A 13814-nucleotide genomic window follows, 5' to 3' on the forward strand; every position below is an offset into this window, starting at 1 on the left:
TTACAACTGCTTTCTTCACTGTTCGCCGCTGGAGTATTTGGGAGCGGGAAGGGCGGTTGCAGTCGGTAGCCAGAAATCAGTGACCAGTGGTGTCTTCTGCTTGCGTGGAGCAGTGTCTCTTTTCTTGTGATTGACCCCGCAGCATGTGTGATGCCTATAGTTTTGCACCAGTAGTTATGATGTGGTAATTGTGTAATACAGTTTTCATAAGTCGGTTGTTCACTTACAATTTTGACGTTCCATAACCTCAATTACATCATTGAAGCACTGGCGGACCCGTCGTGTAACATTACACTATTACACTGCTTAATCTGACATCGATTTGGACGTAATTCACTGTACAAACGTATCTACATAAATGTAAACAGCATATACTTAATACAATATGGGGCTTGCACGGTGTGGATGAGTATTGACTATCGCTACTTTACAGTGATATTCGCGATAGTGACAGTTTGATAGTCGGTTTTTTTTTATGGCACGTCTTCCATCTATTTCATTACAACTGGCTTAAGGTAACTGAAGTTTTTTTTTCAGTTATCTCATTAAGAATATTATTTCCATATTTAGGGATGAACATTCCATTTCTTCCATGATGTCAGTTCTTTTAGTTTTTCAGTTTTGTGCAAAACTTCGAGGTTGTCTACGATTTCGAAAGGTGGTCTGTGTTTTTAATACCCCAAGAGTCACCCGAGAAGCGAACAGTGAACAAAGAAGTTCTATATTAAGACATTCTATCTTCATATAACAATTTTCTGTGTGCGTAAACGTCTGATGGTCAGAAAAATATTCTTGAGGCGCGTTGCAGTATGTTAAATTAAACATAAAAGAAATAAAAGTGGCTGGTAGCAGAAACTACAAATAATTATTCCAAACAGTCACGGTTCCCTAGTCCGCATCTCGTGGTCGTGCGGTAGCGTTCTCGCTTCCCGCGCCCGGGTTCCCGGGTTCGATTCCCGGCGGGGTCAGGGATTTTCTCTGCCTCGTGATGACTGGGTGTTGTGTGCTGTCCTTAGGTTAGTTAGGTTTAAGTAGTTCTAAGTTCTAGGGGACTGATGACCATAGATGTTAAGTCCCATAGTGCTCAGAGCCATTTGAACCATTTTGAACGGTTCCCTAAACTTAGCCATCATGGTCACAATTAATTATAAAATGTAGGTTTTGGGAAATTTTGAATATCTCAGAAATTACATCATGTACAGAACTGAAACTGATACTATACTTAGCTATTGTTATTCTGAAAGTTTACATAAAATTTCATGGTGACTGGAGAACAGGAATGATTTCATTAATTCACAGGGTGGTGTGTTGTTTTTACGATCTTGCGAAGAGCGCACGCTTGTGGCAGGGGACAGCCCGTGTACGAGCACGGGGACTACAATGCGGGAACAAGTTCTTTAGGCCACGACACCACAGAGTGCGGTGAGAAGCTTACAGCTTCTTAATTGTCAATACATATCGCTGCGCCACATCATGTCCTTGAGTTGTAGCAAAGAAGTAGAGTGCACTGACGGGAAAAAAATCGTCACCCCCGAAACTAGTTAATATACAGTAATGAAATTTCGGGAATACATTTGCCTACGTAACATATTTCAGCGATTAACCTTACAAGATCACAAGTTGATTCATGAGCGAAATAAGTCATTGAAAATGTGAAATACTGGTACGTAATAACCGGTGTAAGTGTTAGAATGTTAATTGCGAGCAAGCCAGAATGTTGAATACATGTATGCAAACGTGCTTGCATTATGCTGTACAGTTTCCGGATGTTAGCTTGTGGGATTGAGTTCCACGTCCTCTGCACTGGGTTGGTCTATACAGGGACGGCTAAAGCTGGTTGTGGATGACGCTGCAGTTGTCTTCTGATGATGTCCCATACGTGCTCGACTGGAGACAGATCCGGTGATCGAGCAAGCCAAGGCAACAATCCGACACTGTAGAACACGTTGAGTTACAACAGCGGTATGTGGATGAGCGTTATCCTGTTGGAAAACACCCCCGGAATGCAGTTCATGAATGGCAGCCCAAAACGTCCAGTTACCAGATCGACGTACAAATTTGCATTCAGGGTGCTTGGCATACCTACCGGAGTTCTCGTGCTGTCACTCCAGAACACACCTCCACCTGTAGGTACAGTGGGTCTAGCACGCAGACACGCTGGCTGCAGGCCGCCCTGTCCTTCTAACCAACACACGGCTATCACTGGCACCAAGGCAGATCGAGCTTTCATTAGGAAACACAACAGACCTCCACCATGCCCTCCAGTCAGTTCTCGCTTGACTCCAATGAAGTCGCAAATGGCGGTGGTTTGGGGTCAGTGGAATGCACGCTATAGGGCGTCTGGCTCGCAGCTGTCCTTGAAGTAACCTATTGGCAACAGTTCGTTGTGTCACTGTGGTGCCAACTGCTGCTTAATTTTCTGCTGCAGAAGCAGTATGACTCGCCAGTGCCATACGATGGTATTCCCTCTCGGTAGGGTCACGTGGACGTCCAGAGCCCGGTCTTCTTGCGACATCACATTCTCGTGACCACCGCTTCCAACAATCACGTACAACAGCTACATTCCTGCCACGACTTTCTGCAATATCGCCAAAGGATCAGAAAGCTGCTGCTAGCATTACTACACGAGTTCTTTAAAATTCAGTGAGGTGTTGATAGTGACATATTTGTCGTCTTAAATGCATTCTTGAGTAACATCAGCTCACAACGTCCAATCTCAAAGATATCTTACGCGTACGACCGTTAAACCGTGTAATTAAAACGAAGCTGATTTGTATCTTCAGAGGACTGGCGCAAAATTAGCATGGACAACATCTTTCAGATGCAGAAATACACCAACAAACTTTCATTTGTAATGCACGACTCCTTCATGGTGTTGCGATTTTTTTTTCGGTCAGTGTATTCGTACATCTGTAGGGATAGAAATAAGTCGTGTTATAGGAACTGACGCATTTTATATACCGAAAATTAACGTTGTTCTGCGGTGAAAGCAAGTAATTCAGATTACACACACATATGTTAATGTTATTAGAAGAAACCTTGCAAGAATAAGAAGAAGTGACCAACGTGCCTTACTCGTTTCTCTCTATTTGCTTTAGTCGTTTATTTGATGGAACGATGAAAAACGGACAAACACAATAACAATTTATGCTAAAGAAACACGTCGCTTATAACCACTGACAATACTGCAATTGTAGAAAACTGAGAAGTGGAGATAATTACTGATACCCCGGCCAATCACAGGCTAATAATAAACACCAAAAAACTGAAATGGTAGTAGATAGATTAGACAAAATTACATGGATTAAATAAATTAAATCAAAATAATTCTAAATTTGTAATAGTACAATAACTGAAAAAATAAATTTAATGAATTATAAAAGAATAATCACAGTGATCAAAAGAATACACAGAAGTAACATAGATTTATTAAAAAGCAACTAAATTGTTCCAGGAATGATAAGTAAATTTTCCAAGACGTTTATCTGGAACGTTTTGATATATTTCTCTGGTTAGTGTATAATGGCGCCACAAGAACGAGAAAATACAACAAAAATATGGAGACGAAGTAAAAGAGGATTGCTGTTAATGAAGTAACAGATCCACGCAGTGGACATCAAATGAAAAAGCTACTCCTTATGTTTCTGATCTAGACTCCAATAAATATCCGAAGGAACTGTTAATCAGAACTCAGGGAGAAGTTGTAGTTGCATGGGGGCTTAATTGAATGCAATGAAAATAATTTTAATTTCTGCTTTAGTATTAGTCTGTCCGATTACGAAGTCTCGTAACGGTTGGCCCTGACTGTTATTATTACGCAATCTGACTGCTTAGAACAATAACAAAGAATGAAATGGAAATTTTCATTAACACAGTTAATTAATTAAGTCCCCAGCAACTATAAAACCAACGCAACAACAAGCACAAGAGTAACTGTTCTGTGTGTGGGAGTGTGACTCAACGTACGCATCTGGCACGGTTCTTCTTCAACAACACAAGAATTTTTAAATAACATTTATACTGAATTAATTAAAGAAAATACAAATACCATAATTACTCAAGAGATCCACAATTACACTCTAATCCAAGAACACAAGCCAGATGCTTTGTTGACTGAACCTGTAATGACACATTATTTAAAACATGGAAATAATGAAAAATAAATCAAGTTTCGTTACCTTCATATATTGACCAAAATCACTCTCATAATTACAATATAGCTCCACACCGCCTCGCTATTACCACATCTCAACAAGAACTTTTCAGTATCACATCTCAGCAAGCACTCCCTACTAGCACATCTGAACACGAACTGACTACTACCAGTCCTGGACAAGCACTGACTTCTAGCACATCTCAATAATCACTTCCCGTGGAGGCGGCGGAACAATGCTCTCTAGCGATCTCTGGCGCTGTGGCTCAGTGTAGCCACCTTTCATATGCCCTTCCTCCACGGCTAGAATTTGATGGTATTTTTGCCAGCATTGGTGGTGAAAATACCACCAAATTCGTCAAAAAAATACAGACAAAAAATAAAAGATAATATTAATACGTAAATATCATATAACTAGATAAAATTTTGGCTTTGCACTGACCTTTCAATAACCTAATATATAAAATACAGTAAGCAATACAAATTCTTTCATACATGTGACTTTACATAACAGTTTACACAAGTATCATGTGGTTAAACAGTTCAATCAATAGCGTCAGCAATGACGAATATGTGCAGGTAAGAGTCTCATAACTTTCCACAAACAGTAATACACAAAAAATCAGTTTATACAAATATTCACATAAACGCTTTCCATAGCCCAAGAATAAGCAGTTGACAGTTCCAGCAGTAGCACCCAGCAATGGTCAACAGGTGCAAATACCAACAAGTAACATTTTTTCAATAGAAGCAGTCCATCAGTGGCACCCGCAATGTTGATCAGGTGCACACAGCAACAGGTGACTTCATTTCAGTAGAAGCAATCCATCAGTGGCACCCAGCAATGTTGAGCAGGTGCAGACATCAACAGGTCACATCTTTTCACTAGAAGCAGTCCATCAGTGGCACCCAGCAATGTTGAGTAGGTGCAGACACCAACAAGTAACACCATTTCAGTAGAAGCAGTCCATTAGTGGCACCAGCAATGTTGATCAGGTACACACAGCAACAGGTGACTTCATTTCAGTAGAAGCAATCCATCAGTGGCACCCAGCAATGTTGAGTAGGTGCAGACATCAACAGGTGACATCTTTTCAGTAGAAGCAGTCCATCAGTGGCACCCAGCAATGTTGAGCAGGTACACACAGCAACAGGTGACATCTTTTCAGTAGAAACAGTCCATCAGTGGTACCCAGCAATGTTGAGCAGGTACACACAGCAACAGGTGACATCTTTTCAGTAGAAACAGTCCATCAGTGGCACCCACAATGTTGAGTAGGTGCAGACACCAACAAGTAACACCATTTCAGTAGAAGCAGTCCATGAGTGGCACCAGCAAAGCTGAGCAGGTACACACAGCAACAAGTCACATTTCTCAGCAGAAGCAGTTCCATAAAATACACTGTCACTGATCACACTGTTCATCAGAGTTTATAAGCAGAAATTAAACATGTCCTAGTGGCACCAATATTGTAGAAAAGGTACAAGTAACAGTCCATAATTTTTTTACAATCACTGATCACACAGTTCATCAGCAGAAATTAAACATGTCCTTGTGGCACCAATCATGTAGAAAAAGTGCAAGTAACAGTCCATACTATTCACCATAACTACTGAGACAGTTCAGTCATGAACAATAGTTTGAATGCACATACAATTTCTTTAACAAATTATTATCAATGCTCTTACACTAAACATACAAATCATAATAAACACACAAATGATATCAGGTAATTGTCACATTAACTATTACAGTACACAATAACAGTTAACCTATAATATTTATGGGTGTCAGTGCAAGCCACAACAAACAAGTGAAATAATATTTAGGAGATAGGTTGGGATCACTTCTCTGGGATTATAAAAGGAAAACACACAAAACACACTCACTCATCTTTCATCCACATTAGTGCTACTGTGTAATTGAATAGTGTTAACTGTGTAAATGCAATTCTGTCAAAATTTTATGTTCATCATGTGTATCAAGTAGTAGTGGCAGCAATGTATAACAGTCAATAATAGTTAGTCAACGTCATAGTCATCATGTCAAGACCAATGTTTGCCAAGCCAGATCAAAATGTACGGTTGCTGAACAACTGTCAGTGTACCAAGATATGCAAATGCTTCCTCTCTCAAAAAAGTATATACTGCTTAGTGATTTGACAAAGTGTGTGTGTAGACAATCTTCCTTCCACTTTAGTGTTCTAGTCTGCCATCTTCATCCTCCTTGTTCCATATAAACCCACAAAAACAATATGCTCCTCATTTACTTTACCTCTTATTCACCAAAACTCCAATAATCATCATCATCACTTAATCTTAATACTTCAATAATACCTCATTTACCTTACCTCTTGTCCACGAAACTCGAATAATCATCAACTTCACATAATCTCAATACCTCAATAATACGTCGATACATATAAACCTCAGCACCAATATCATTTCACTTCCATAACAACTCTTTCCTCTAGTCAGTCTCCTCGAACAAGTACAGACAAAATCCTAGTGCAACTTCAATTCATCATCCCATACAATCCGAAGACACAGTGTCCACACACAACCTCTGTGTAATCCATCTGACCCAAATTTTCTACTCATTATAAATTATAAGATACATTTTGGTTCCTTGTCCATCATTAAATAAAAGAAATGCATACATGACCTCTAACAGACTTTAGTTCGAATAACTCTCAGTAATTAAGTGCGATTACGGAGTGTGACTGATCATAATATTTCACAGTGTGTACACCACTTCAAGAATCATAGCAGACGCAAACATGTGGAGTATTTTTTGTGTCAAGTGTCACTTCCTATTTCAATTGCTCACGAAAATGCAGTGTAATACTGTCAATGGTCTAAACCTAGTTTTGGTCTGTCATGTCGTTAGCTTCCTTCCTATTAGCATAAATTTATACAGCTTCCATAAAACCTCAGCTCATGTGACTTCTATGACTTTCTTGTACTAATATCGTTCGTCGAATTACTGCAGTTCATTTTCTTATCTTAAAAATATAAGGCACTGAGCGTAAGCAAAACATGCAATAGCGAGTAAATATACCAGTAGAGAACAGAATGTCAACAAGTGGATGCAGCACAATCCCTACAACGAGGCTCTGCCAAGTGAACAATCTATAATTAATACCACAGTGTAACCTAAACTCTATATTTGTACACAGTATATCAGCATTTCTATATACTAGATTGAAGAGTAGTTATGACAACAAAACAGAAATGTGTAAATATGCAATCCATACGCACAGCAGCAAACATGCCTTACACAATAAACAGGTCATTAGAATCACATCGACATAAGCAAATAAATGTTCATATGTAATCTTAATAAGTAAACATGAAGGCGCAAGCAGATAAATCACAAAGTATAACTTACATATCTAACCACATCAGCACAATTAATCAGGTGACAATTATAATTTAAATTAATAAGCACAGCAGGCACATAATAAAAAAATATGACATCAGTGAAAAAGCATAGCAGCCAAGCGATGCATAATATATACAAATAACAACCCTGTTCATTAGTCAATCATTGTCAAAATCAGTTAACATGCGTAAGCACGTCGCTTCACTAGTAAATTCATAGAACATGAAATTAGCACAAAGTATGAATCACGTAATCGCAAGCAGCAAATTACGTTTAAAGTACGTACCTAAGTGGAATTCTGTTACCTGAAAAATAAGCTCAATTAACCGTTACCTTTTTTTTTATTTATTACTTTCTTCTTCGAAATGACATTCTTCCTGAAAATTTTCTCCAAAGCAAGTCGTCTTAACGTCGGACACGCACCGAATTTACCTGAAGGTCTTAAATATTTTATACAACCGTATCCTGAAAAATACTGAACGTTAATAACATAATTTATGAAGTCACCATAGCTTTACACAGAATTTATTCGGAGAAATTAAACTGTGTATTTATTTACGTCTGTCAGTGCATTCGCACTGAGCGCTCGATCAGCTGTAGGCGCGTGACGTAGGAAGTGATTGTTTGCGGTCAACGACTGCCTTGTGCGGCGCGCAGACTGACTGTTGCTTTGAGTATGTGCCGCCGACAAAGACAGCGCGGTATCCTTGTACTCTCTCTATGTTTACGTATAGCTATTAGTTTCTCACAAGTATGTCATTCCACAAAAATTTTAACGTTTGATATATGATGTATTCCTTTAGAGCGTCGAGGTTTAACAGTTTCTACTTCAACAGTGTTATCATGAATAATTTTGCGAACTCTATATGGACCGTTATAAAGCAGAAAAAATTTGCGACACAAGCCTTTTCCTTTATGAGACAAACGATGAGACTTAATTAACACCTTTTGACCAACTGACAAGATTTTTAAACGACCAGGACGCTTCGCTGATTTTTCTCTTCTAGCAGCCGCAGATGCAATATTTCGTAGAGCCAGGTTGACAACTTCAGAATGCCGCAGTTTCCGTGAAGGCGGAAAAGGAACAATTTCAGAAATGCGATTAGTCGGTGTTTTGTTTTTTAATATCAATAGAGGCGGTAAAGAAGTTGAGTCATTAGGAAGTTCATTCAGAATGTTTTGAAAAATATGAAGATACTGATCCCACGTTCTGTGATTCTGATGACAATAAAGACGGCACAATTTATTGATTTCCTTCATCCATCTTTCTGAAGCGTTAGATTGAGGGTGAAAAAGTGAAATAAAAATTGGTTTAATCTTACGACGCCGTAGAGTACGAAGCCAAATTTTAGAGCGAAACTGTGATCCATTATCTGATATAACCTTATCAACATGACCCACTTCTTTAAGAAAATGTTTGATGAAAGCATTAGATACTGAACGAGCTGTTGCTTTGCGTAAAGGTGTAAAACACACATATTTTGATGTCAATTCCACTGCTACGAAAATGTACGCAAAACCATTAGTAGAACGAACCACTGGACCGAACAAATCGACTGCAGCCATCTCCTTTAATTTCGCTGGAATGATAGGAAACAACGGTGCTCTGTGAGAAACTGTTGGCGGCTTAGCCTTTTGACATAATTTGCATTTGGCAAGAACAGATCGAATACGTTTTTCCATATTACTGAAGTAGCAATTTTCTCGTAATTTATGAAAGCATTTTCTGGGACCAAAATGTGCATAACTGAAATGTGTAAACGAGGTGTGGCCAAATCATCCAATCTAACAAAGCGTCTAAGAAAATTACAGACACAAAGGAAACTACGAACATCACGTTTTGTGGTAGGAACAACATAATTACGAATAGCGTCTAGTTTCTCTGGATCAGGAAGAATACCTTCTGTAGAAATAATGTGACCGAGAAATTTCACCTGAGAACGACCAAATTCAGATTTTTCCAAGTTCACTGTAATGCCAACTCTTGCAAAGATACGTAATAATGAATCCAAAATTTTGTTGTGTTCACTCCAGGAACGTTTAGCAATAAGAATATCGTCAACATATGAAGTAATTTTGTCACGAATATAAACAGGTAAAATTTCGTTTAAACTGCGAATAAATGCTGCAGAAAATATAGTAAGTCCAAAGGGTAATTTCCAAAGTCACTTTCGCGTAAAATCGTCATATACGGTTAATCTTTACCTACTGTCTAGATAGATGGATAGTAGAAGAACTGTTTTTATAGATGCAAAGAATAGTGAAAGAGTAGGCAGCGGTGCAGAAAACTAAAATGGAAATGGCACCACTACAGCTCGGGGCCCTGTGATCGCTACGGCACATATTCACTTAGTATAGTGAATCCCCTGAGGACTTTAATAGCTGCAAATTAATTTCAGTTTGTGACTTAGTAGCAAATTTGGCGGAAGTGCGTACGTAAATTGATCTAACCATGAACATGGATGTATGTCATTCTTAAAATTACAAAAGATCCTAAATTTCCGAACAGTCAAGAAGTGTTTACAGTCAAAGCTTCCGCCTCGCGGCGACAAAGACCTACCGCGTCTGTCCCAGTCCCAATGTCGATTATTGTCAAGTTCGCGCGCCTGGCGCTCTCTTGTTGCATCCCGTAAATGAAACAGATTACTTTCTTCACACCCTTCTGCTAAACTAACACTTGTCAATTTATCTGAGATCTCGTCAACTCTTTCCGATGAGTCACTTAATTGTTCTTTCTGATTATTTACGTCTTCCGTAAGTGTCGCGACTCGGTTTTCGGTATTGTCACATTTAGTAGTTAACTGTCCACACTGTTGCGTTAAGTTATTTATTCTGTCATTTGGTACGGATTCCTCGATTCTTTCAATTATTTCTTTCTTATCGTGTGCACGTTGTAAATTTAACTCTGAAAATTTCTGTACTGTCACGCGATCTTTTTCTTCCCGTTCTCTGTCCTGTTCCTCTTTTCTGATTTCTGTTGAAATTAAGCTATTATTGTGAGCCTTCAAAATCGGTTGTACTTCTCTAATTTCTTTCTTTGATTCATCATTCATGTTCTTGAAACATGTCCCTGTTCGTGAGTCTAACTGTGTTTCCATTGTTCCCATATCAGTTTCTAATTCAGATCGTAACTGTGATCCCACTGCTTTCGTCTCAGTTTTAATTGTTCCTATTAGTGATCTCATTGAGTCTAACCATGTTTCCATTCGTGTTTTATATTCAGATCGAAAATCTAATATTGCACTCATCAACTGCTCCATAGTAACTGGTTCGAAATTCTTTTCGCCCCTAACATTTCCCGCAAAACTAACTTCCTTCGTCATAGCAGTAAAGCTATCTGTGTTCGATACTATCCCAGATTTTTCTGTCGTTAATCTCGTATTCTGTGAATTTTCTGATTGAGAAAAATTTTGAAATGGTTCCGGACTATTTTCCCGACTTATTACATTGTTTTCCACTTCATTATTCATCACACTGTTTTCCTCTGTTGGCGAGTTCGCCATGTTAACAATTTCGTCATTCTCACTATTCATCATTTTTGCCTTTTTCATTGATCGCGTAATCATTTACAAAACATACAAAACTCGTCACTGTACGAAAATTACACACAATGACTCTTTATCATCAACAATACCATTCACTCGAAATGTTTCCCTCAAACACGATTAACGAACAATTGAAATAATTGCACTAAATCGTCAAACGCGTATACAAGACAACAAATCAAATTCAGAGAAAAAATACCATTATAAGAATGACAATTACCAAATCTACACATGCAAAACAGACTATAATTACTAAACTACAAATTACTACGACAATACTACTGTCTACTATTTTTACAGTCAGAAGATTCCAAGGGACGATCCGAAGCAGCGGTCGCCACGTGCATGGGGGCTTAATTGAATGCAATGAAAATAATTTTAATTTCTGCTTTAGTATTAGTCTGTCCGATTACGAAGTCTCGTAACGGTTGGCCCTGACTGTTATTATTACGCAATCTGACTGCTTAGAACAATAACAAAGAATGAAATGGAAATTTTCATTAACACAGTTAATTAATTAAGTCCCCAGCAACTATAAAACCAACGCAACAACAAGCACAAGAGTAACTGTTCTGTGTGTGGGAGTGTGACTCAACGTACGCATCTGGCACGGTTCTTCTTCAACAACACAAGAATTTTTAAATAACATTTATACTGAATTAATTAAAGAAAATACAAATACCATAAGTACTCAAGAGATCCACAATTACACTCTAATCCAAGAACACAAGCCAGATGCTTTGTTGACTGAACCTGTAATGACACATTATTTAAAACATGGAAATAATGAAAAATAAATCAAGTTTCGTTACCTTCATATATTGACCAAAATCACTCTCATAATTACAATATAGCTCCACACCGCCTCGCTATTACCACATCTCAACAAGAACTTTTCAGTATCACATCTCAGCAAGCACTCCCTACTAGCACATCTGAACACGAACTGACTACTACCAGTCCTGGACAAGCACTGACTTCTAGCACATCTCAATAATCACTTCCCGTGGAGGCGGCGGAACAATGCTCTCTAGCGATCTCTGGCGCTGTGGCTCAGTGTAGCCACCTTTCATAGTCTAATTCACAATCGATTTATTGATCTTAAACAAGACAAGACAAGAAAATTATTAAAGAAACATCATACAAAAATATTTATTTAACAAAAGCCTTACTAAAATGGGATCTGTAGTGGACAAAGTGATCTGCTGGCAATCAACACACGACACTAACCAGAGCACTACTCGCTCTATCTCACTTCATACACGTTAATCCAGGTTATGGCATCAAACTACGCCACCATCAAGCATTTATATTCTACCATACAAAAAAAAAAAAGGTAAAAAATGGTTCGAAAGAACAGGGTGCTCAGAAATACATATTGTAGCCCTACATCGCAGCAGCGAATACTTTACCATCCTACTGGTCACGGTGGCACACTACGACGCGTTCGGCGACTGAAGTCACGGACGGCAGAAATCTGTTATTAAATGCGCGTTCCCGAAAAATACAACTACGCGGTCTCGCGTTCGGTTAATTCGGAACGCAGGTATTTCCCTAAGAGCCTCTCAAACCCCGACAGATTCCAGTGTGTAGGTGGACCCGTTTACTGGTCTGCCAAACCAATTTGACTCCGTGCCACGACTGTGCATGTCGAAATACGTCAAATGTTTAGATGGCCGACTCAAGACAAATAAGTACACCCACGCGTCACTCGTTGTGACCGTGATGGTATGAGCAGTACCTCTGACGGTTCATAAGGTGACTGGCACAGGCTCTAAGTCGCACTCTAGCGAAGGACACAAGTCTCACCGTTTAGGTAGAGACCTGCAGTTCTTTACTAGCGAAGCGCCAGTACAAGAGATTGTACAAGAGTGCCGATCTCCCTTTCTCCCCATTTTCTCATCAGCTCGGTTCCAAAAGCACATTTCTCTTTTTCGACTTTTACCCATTTTGACACAAGCCAATCACGAGCTGAAGCCCGGCATTCTAAGCTCGGTGAATGGTCTTTGCACTGCAAACCGATTTGATCAATCAGAGACTTAAAGTTAATTGGCAGAAAACTTATCAAAATTCAGCTTTGCGGGCTGTTTCCCACACGTTTCCTGTGTCTTTTGGTAACACAGTACAGGGTGGAAGCACAGCCCTCCATAAACAGCTTGTTATCTCCCCTGCATTCACAATACATGGTTTGAAACAGAGTCTGGACGTCTGGGCCCCAGTTTCCCTGGCCCTCGGACATTTGCAGAACGTTTACATTTCTTTTGGCGGCTTGCTCGCTAACAAAGCCTACAGTGCTCCGCCGGCGACTTTTCGGCGCTAGGCCGTATACCTGGACGTCTGGCGCCAATGCTAATGTGTTTTGCACAATGCGACCGCTGCACGCAGCCGTCTGGAAATGTCTCTTCGTCGTTCCACAGAAAAAACGCGCTTTGTCCACCCACCAATGCTGTGCTTTTACTGTAGTCGCTTAAGTCGGCACACTGTTCCTTTGAACACAGGTAAAGCTTACCGTATTTCTTTCCCTGGAGCACACAAACAAGACCATAAACTACTGCCCACCATTTCATCACAATGTATGAAGTCAAATCGCCGTATATCGTATTCCCTACATTGAATCAGAAGTGAGAGTACCCTGGAATCTCTCACAACCTCCCTGCTCCTCTCAAATTTATTCATGGGGAGTGTCACACTTTAAAAGGTTAGTGTGACATGGAACAGAATAAATTGTAAC

This window comes from Schistocerca nitens, chromosome 1, assembly GCF_023898315.1.
Source record: "Schistocerca nitens isolate TAMUIC-IGC-003100 chromosome 1, iqSchNite1.1, whole genome shotgun sequence".
In the NCBI taxonomy this organism is placed as follows: domain Eukaryota; kingdom Metazoa; phylum Arthropoda; class Insecta; order Orthoptera; family Acrididae; genus Schistocerca; species Schistocerca nitens.